At 42.8% G+C, this 8069-nt stretch overlaps 2 long non-coding RNA genes across 2 annotated transcripts; one reads left to right on the top strand and one right to left on the bottom strand.

Moving 5' to 3' along the window:
• Positions 1-366: 366 nt before the first annotated feature.
• On the bottom strand, positions 367-1004 carry LOC138513068 (uncharacterized). Its single transcript, XR_011281687.1, has 3 exons — positions 910-1004; positions 680-794; positions 367-546 (listed from the first exon to the last, which is right to left on the bottom strand). It is a non-coding gene; the product is annotated as an uncharacterized lncRNA (long non-coding RNA).
• A 4738-nt stretch (positions 1005-5742) lies between these two features.
• Positions 5743-6668, top strand: LOC138513066 (uncharacterized). The gene is made up of 3 exons (XR_011281686.1): positions 5743-5837; positions 5953-6067; positions 6201-6668. It is a non-coding gene; the product is annotated as an uncharacterized lncRNA (long non-coding RNA).
• The last annotated feature ends 1401 nt before the right edge of the window (positions 6669-8069 follow it).

The following is an 8069-nucleotide window of genomic DNA, read 5'->3' as shown; positions in this document are numbered from 1 at the left end:
GTTTAAATAGGTATAAAGAATCCCTATTAACATGAAGACATCCTACTCCACCAACGGGGATATAGATATATGTAATACAATAAAGAGCAAGATGATACGTGTTGTTTACTTGCCTCTAACCCCCTCACACAGGAACTCTATAAGGTTTTCCAGCATCACTAGTCCTGAAAAAATGGACCGTCTGCTATAACTAATTTACACAAATGTCTGACAAGTTTATTATTCAAATAATTCAAACTGAATTTAAACAAAAAACATTACCCTCACCTAACACAGTGTACTAAACATTAAAAAACAAATATAAAACAAATATAAAACATCAGATAACTTATTTATACGACACAGAAGATATCACATAACACACAAAAAAATCTCAATGTGTCACTAAAACAACAAGCATCCCAACATGTTTCTGTTTTTAACTGCCCAGTTCAGGCGAACATTCTTCAGGGGATAAATTTAAAAGCATCCACTAATCTCTTCCACACCGTGTTGAAAGGGTAGATTCAGGCACCCAAGAGGGTAAAAGGAAAACAACCTCCAAGCCTGTAAAAATAAAGGAAAGGAGAAACCTAATGAGTTCCAAAGAGGGAAGGAAGTACTACAAAATGTAAAAGGAGGCATGGCACAGGGATTATGCCACACTCACAAGGGTCCCAAAGGGCACCCGCAGATTTACCTTTAAATGGTGAAACTTCAAAGCACGTCACAGGATGACAAATTTGCTGGTTTCCCTCCAAATGAGAAATCAATACTTCAACAAAGCGTCACAGTCCGCTAGAGTATCGCCACACCTAAGTAAGACAAAACCAATACACAGAGACCACATGCTCTGTTATATCCAGAAATCACACTGGCTTCAATACCACTGCACATAAAATCAAGGCTCCAAATAACAAAGTGAAGTACCTCCACAAATGTAGGGATCAAGACTGCAGTTCACGATTCAGTAATGAACAAGTTGAAATGGAAACATCCATACCATCAAGCAATAAAGTACAGAGTCAATCTGGAAAGCAATGGGAACATAACAGTAAACACCATTTATCTGGCATTACCAAAACCTCAGCTAACAACATACCGTCAACGTGCACTAGGGGGCAAACAGAAGGGGGTGCTTATATTTCACACACGTGAGGAGACCATGCATTATCTAATGTGTAAAGATAACTACTCAGCGTCCATGCTGTCCAACCTCCACAACGTAAAAGAAACGCGGAAAATGGATAGGCACACAACGTGTGTAAAATAAGTGTAAAATAAAGTACCCCAACCACCAAAAAATGCAAAAGGTGTCCCGACATGGAGACAATATCATGCACAAAGTCACATTCAAAGGCGAAATGCTGGTAGCGTGCTCACCTATACACACAGCGGGGTTTATTCACTCCACTTGCAGCATTCACACATACTCGGCCAGCACTCGATTCAGAGGAGTCATGGCTGCTGCACAATCTCAAAGCGTCTATGGTTGCGCAGCAACACAAAGAAAGGACTCTGTTAAAGCGTCTATGGTTGTGCGGCAACACAAAGAAAGGACTCTACTTCTCGAAGTTACTCAGGAGTACAACAACCAAGGGGGCCATATTGGAACAGACCCAGGATCAACTGGTGTGGAGGAGTTTAGTGGACACTCAGCGCATCAAAAAGATGTAAATTGCACTAACTTCATCAATTGAACTAAAAACCAAATTGTTCGCCAAAAATGGGGTGCCCACATGATATATGTATCACACAATGTCCAAAATTATATTTGGCTAACCAAATAACAATCAATGCTTTCATTGAGCCCTAGCACATTGCTTTGTAATTTGAAAATTATTTTTTGCTCTATATTCAATAATTTTCGATCTGTTTCAATTTTGGTATTTCCATGCACCTTTTTCAAAATCAGCCATGTGAAGTCATTGAAACCATGTTTCTTTTCAATAAAATGTTTCACAAGAGGGGCAGTTATCACTTGATTCTTGATACAGCTGCGATGTTCCACCATTCGAACTTTACATTGCCTATTTGTTTTTCCCACATAATGTAGGCCACATGGACAGGTGATCAGATATACAACATTAGCTGTGTTACAATTCGTCATTTCAGTGAAGACCCACTTAACATCAGGTAGAATTTGCAATAATCTAGTTTCTTTTGTTTGTCCACACATGCTGCAATTCCCACATGGAAAATGTCCTTTTACTTCAGGCAAACCCCACAGTCTAGTTTGCCTAACTTGTGGTATCTGCATTTCTGTCACATCATTTCCGATCAGAATATTTCGTAAATTCTGGCTTTTTCTGAAAGCCACTAGGGGAGGCAACACTTCTTTACCACGATATATTTTCTTCCAAGTTTTCATCACAATGTTTTTGATTTTATAGGACAAATTTGAGAAAGTATTAACAAATACAGTGCCAATCTTTATAATTGGCCTACTACTTTTCTCCAAAAGTGCCTCACGATTGTTATTGTAAGCTCTTTTTGAAGCATTTCTTATAACTCTAGGCGGATACAACAAATTTGGTAATACATTTCAATCTTCGAGAAACAACAGACGGGTACATTTTCGAGATACTTCCTATAGTTCTAGTGAAGAAAGTACGACAGGAGATAATGACCCTGGAGCTCAGGCCAGTATGAGTAGAGGAAGAGGAAGAGGTCCTAGAGGGGGCAATAGACAAAGACAAAGGATGCCTTTTTTAGGACAAGGCCCGAATCGGGGGGACTGGGACAACCAGGTCAGGACAAGGAGTCGAACAAGGAATCGGTGGTGATAAATTTGTCCTCCTATGTCCTTTCCTCGGAAGAGGAAAACATCCTGAATAAGGGTCTCAATTTTGTCATTACTAAATCTCATGATCCTTTTGAATTTAGAACAGAGTTTTTCGCATGTATGCGCAAGGTACAGTTGAATGAATACTTCAGTGAACATGAAGCCTATACCAGTAATAATCTCAGTGGGTTGCGCAATACATCTACGTTCTGTGCTCCCAGTCACTCTCATACTGCCGAATCTATGGTTTTTGAAAGACAGGTGCTGGCAGAGGTTCTTAAGTTGGAGTCTGGCGAAAAGTCTCGCAACTCCAACTTTAGTAGGTTACAAAGAGCATCGGCACTAAAGTTAGCAAAAAACAAGAACCTGATTATTAGACAAGCAGATAAGGGAGGAGCGATTGTGTTGATGAACCGTAGTGATTATGTAAGAGAATGTGAAAGACTGCTATCTGATGATGTGAGTTACTTGAGACTGGCTAATGACCCCTCTGACAAACTCAAAAAAAATTATTAAAGAAAAGGTGACTGCAGCTTTTGATGCCGAAATGATTAGTAAGCAAGAATTTGAATTCCTGATCAGGGATCAAGGAAGAGTACCTGTTTTTTACATCTTGCCCAAAGTACACAAGAGACTTGTTGACCCCCCTGGTAGACCCATAGTGTCTGGTGTGAATTCGATTTTGGAACCTTTGTCCAAATTTGCAGACTTCTATTTGAGACCGTCTGTTTTGAAAATGAAAAGCTATTTGCGAGACACCACTGACGCTATTAATAAATTGGAAAACATTGAGTTTATTCCGGGCCAGTCCTTGCTGATAGGCTTGGACATTCAATCGTTGTACACTGTGATACCCCAAAGAGCCACACTTGAGGTGGTTGAAGAAGTGTTGATGAATAGAGAGGATGGCCATCCTGTGAGTAATGCTTTCATTCTGTGGTGCACGGAGTTTGCCCTGACAAAAAATGTTTTCCAATTCCAGGGTTCTTTCTTTCAACAGATTGAGGGTACAGCCATGGGTGCTGCCATGGCCCCGAATTTAGCCAATCTTTATGTCGAGTATTTTGAAAAGGCAGTAATATACCCAGCCACCAACCCTTTCAGCAATCATTTGAGGAAGTGGCTGAGGTATATAGATGATATACTGATCATATGGGATGGCTCAAGAGAAGAGGCAGATTGTTTTGTGACATGGCTTAACCAACAAAATCGGTTTCTGAAATTCACTGGGTCTATATGTGATTGTGAGACTCATTTTCTAGACATCACCATTTTCCATCACAATGGTTCTTTAAAAGTGAAGCCCTATAATAAGACTACTGATAAGAACTCTTTATTGCACTTCAATAGCCACCATGCTAAACATTTAAAGAACAATTTGCCATTTGGACAATTTTTGAGGCTGAAGCGCAATAGTAGTCTTAAAGATGATTTTGCTCGAAGTGCGGATGTATTGACCAACAAGTTGTTGGCCAAAGGCTATCCGCCTAGAGTTATAAGAAATGCTTCAAAAAGAGCTTACAATAACAATCGCGAGCACTTTTGGAGAAAAGTAGTAGGCCAATTAAAAAGATTGGCACTGTATTTGTTAATACTTTCTCAAATTTGTCCTATAAAATCAAAAACATTGTGATGAAAACTTGGAAGAAAATATATCGTGGTAAAGAAGTGTTGCCTCCCCTAGTGGCTTTCAGAAAAAGCCAGAATTTACGAAATATTCTGATCAGAAATGATGTGACAGAAATGCAGATACCACAAGTTAGGCAAACTAGACTGTGGGGTTTGCCTGAAGTAAAAGGACATTTTCCATGTGGGAATTGCAGCATGTGTGGACAAACAAAAGAAACTAGATTATTGCAAATTCTACCTGATGTTAAGTGGGTCTTCACTGAAATGACGAATTGTAACACAGCTAATGTTGTATATCTGATCACCTGTCCATGTGGCCTACATTATGTGGGAAAAACATATAGGCAATGTAAAGTTTGAATGGTGGAACATTGCAGCTGTATCAAGAATCAAGTGATAACTGCCCCTCTTGTGAAACATTTTATTGAAAAGAAACATGGTTTCAATGACTTCACATGGCTGATTTTGAAAAAGGTGCATGGAAATACCAAAATTGAAACAGATCGAAAATTATTGAATATAGAGCAAAAAATTATTTTCAAATTACAAAGCAATGTGCTAGGGCTCAATGAAAGCATTGATTGGCATTTGGTTAGCCAAATATAATTTTGGACATTGTGTGATACATATATCATGTGGGCACCCCATTTTTGGCGAACAATTTGGTTTTTAGTTCAATTGATGAAGTTAGTGCAATTTACATCTTTTTGATGCGCTGAGTGTCCACTAAACTCCTCCACACCAGTTGATCCTGGGTCTGTTCCAATATGGCCCCCTTGGTTGTTGTACTCCTGAGTAACTTCGAGAAGTAGAGTCCTTTCTTTGTGTTGCCGCACAACCATAGACGCTTTAACAGAGTCCTTTCTTTGTGTTGCTGCGCAACCATAGATGCTTTGAGATTGTGCAGCAGCCATGACTCCTCTGAATCGAGTGCTGGCCGAGTATGTGTGAATGCTGCAAGTGGAGTGAATAAACCCCGCCGTGTGTATAGGTGAGCACGCTACCAGCATTTCGCCTTTGAATGTGACTTTGTGCATGATATTGTCTCCATGTCGCGACACCTTTTGCATTTTTTGGTGGTTGGGGTACTTTATTTTACACTTATTTTACACACGTTGTGTGGCTATCCATTTTCCGCGTTTCTTTTACGTTGTGGAGGTTGGACAGCATGGACGCTGAGTAGTTATCTTTACACATTAGATAATGCATGGTCTCCTCACGTGTGTGAAATATAAGCACCCCCTTCTGTTTGCCCCCTAGTGCACGTTGACGGTATGTTGTTAGCTGAGGTTTTGGTAATGCCAGATCAATGGTGTTTACTGTTATGTTCCCATTGCTTTCCAGATTGACTCTGTACTTTATTGCTTGATGGTATGGATGTTTCCATTTCAACTTGTTCATTACTGAATCGTGAACTGCAGTCTTGATCCCTACATTTGTGGAGGTAATTCACTTTGTTATTTGGAGCCTTGATTTTATGTGCAGTGGTATTGAAGCCAGTGTGATTTCTGGATATAACAGAGCATGTGGTCTCTGTGTATTGGTTTTGTCTTACTTAGGTGTGGCGATACTCTAGCGGACTGTGACGCTTTGTTGAAGTATTGATTTCTCATTTGGAGGGAAACCAGCAAATTTGTCATCCTGTGACGTGCTTTGAAGTTTCACCATTTAAAGGTAAATCTGCGGGTGCCCTTTGGGACCCTTGTGAGTGTGGCATAATCCCTGTGCCATGCCTCCTTTTACATTTTGTAGTACTTCCTTCCCTCTTTGGAACTCATTAGGTTTCTCCTTTCCTTTATTTTTACAGGCTTGGAGGTTGTTTTCCTTTTACCCTCTTGGGTGCCTGAATCTACCCTTTCAACACGGTGTGGAAGAGATTAGTGGATGCTTTTAAATTTATCCCCTGAAGAATGTTCGCCTGAACTGGGCAGTTAAGAACAGAAACATGTTGGGATGCTTGTTGTTTTAGTGACACATTGAGATTTTTTTGTGTGTTATGTGATATCTTCTGTGTCGTATAAATAAGTTATCTGATGTTTTATATTTGTTTTATATTTGTTTTTTAATGTTTAGTACACTGTGTTAGGTGAGGGTAGTGTTTTTTGTTTAAATTCAGTTTGAATTATTTGAATAATAAACTTGTCAGACATTTGTGTAAATTAGTTATAGCAGACGGTCCATTTTTTCAGGACTAGTGATGCTGGAAAACCTTATAGAGTTCCTGTGTGAGGGGGTTGGAGGCAAGTAAACAACACGTATCATCTTGCTCTTTATTGTATTACATGCGACTGTGATACGCCATGGATGCATGTGACAAAGACATGTAGGAACCCGATTGGCAGATGTGACATAGTTGCCCATGATTGCACTGTGACAGGTGGTGGAGATGTACAGATGCATGTCTGTCTGTTGGTGTGTGTGCATGTGTTCAGCACTCCCCATGTTGCTTGTGACGACGTACCAACCTTCGGATGTTCATGCTGGTGTGTGTGTATGGATGGATGCTGCTGCTTGCTGCACAATTCCTATTAATGTATGCATGTGTGTGGGTTCAAATGAGTGTTGGGGAGTGTGATTCCATCTGAGAAGTTTGACACTGCCACTCATGTGCAACTGTCATGTGTGTATCCGACCATTGTGCAGTGCCCTGATGCCTGTGTTCTGTCTCTCCCCGTCTGCAGCGTCCACTGATGAAGAGGGCGGAGACGGTGCTGTGGAGCACAGCGGCAGGGATCCCACCACCAGCCGGAGACGCAAGGCCCAGCCCTCCTCCCACGTAGTCATCTCTTCCGGGAGTGAGGAGTCTGGGGCTGTGTCCATGGCCGCAGCTGCCGGGGAAAGGTCCAAGAGGCAGTGGTGGACTCCTTGGCAGCGGTTGGGGCAGCTGAGCCCCCACAGGGGCCTATGGAGGAAGATGGCATGGAGTAATCCAGGTTGGTGGGTGTTCGGTTGAGGAGGAGGCCGTGGAAGGCCCACGCACTGGGCCTGGAGGGGGGGGATTCCACTGGTGCTAGTGGTGCAGTCCAGGGGCAGGGACAGGAGGCAGCATAGGCTGCCGCAGAGGTGCCTGTGTGTAAGCCTGTTCCCCGATCCTGTGACTGCATCATCCCGCACCAGCAGGGATGCCTTCGGCCAGACCTGTTTTCAGGGAGGGGATTGGCAAACAACAACTGGCCTTCCTCTCCCTGCGGACTTGGAAATCCATGACCGGATTGAGCCTGTCCTAGCTGGGGTGGTGTTGCGTCAACATGGTATTCAGGATGACGTGTAGAGTTCTCATGAGGACAATGCACGTCATTTCGGATACCTCATTGACCGCGTCAGCCTACTAGGACAGGTCACCAGCGCTGGGTTCCTCCGTGTGCTGGATCTTCTAGCGAGCCCCTCCTCAACTGAACTCCTTATGCGCCAGTCATCCTCTGTGCCATCTGTGCCATCTTCCTGCCCAAGTATCACCTGTATACCCTGGGCACCCTGTGGAGCTGCTTCTGAGCCAGCGGCCAGGCTGGTGGAGGACACATCCCTGCCACAGTCGGGAGTCGGAGGTCCAGCAGGGGTGGCCACCCCACCAACTGGACCCCAGCAAGAGGAGGACGTGCAGGCATCGACAGGCAGGGCACATGCACGGCAGCGCAGCAGCAGGCTCAGGGTGGGAGCGATGATGGCTCAGGGCCAT

Source organism: Ambystoma mexicanum, chromosome 12 (assembly GCF_040938575.1).
Source record: "Ambystoma mexicanum isolate Mex_15411 chromosome 12, UKY_AmexF1_1, whole genome shotgun sequence".
Taxonomy (NCBI): Eukaryota; Metazoa; Chordata; class Amphibia; order Caudata; family Ambystomatidae; genus Ambystoma; species Ambystoma mexicanum.
This window is presented reverse-complemented; position numbering and strand designations above follow the sequence as displayed.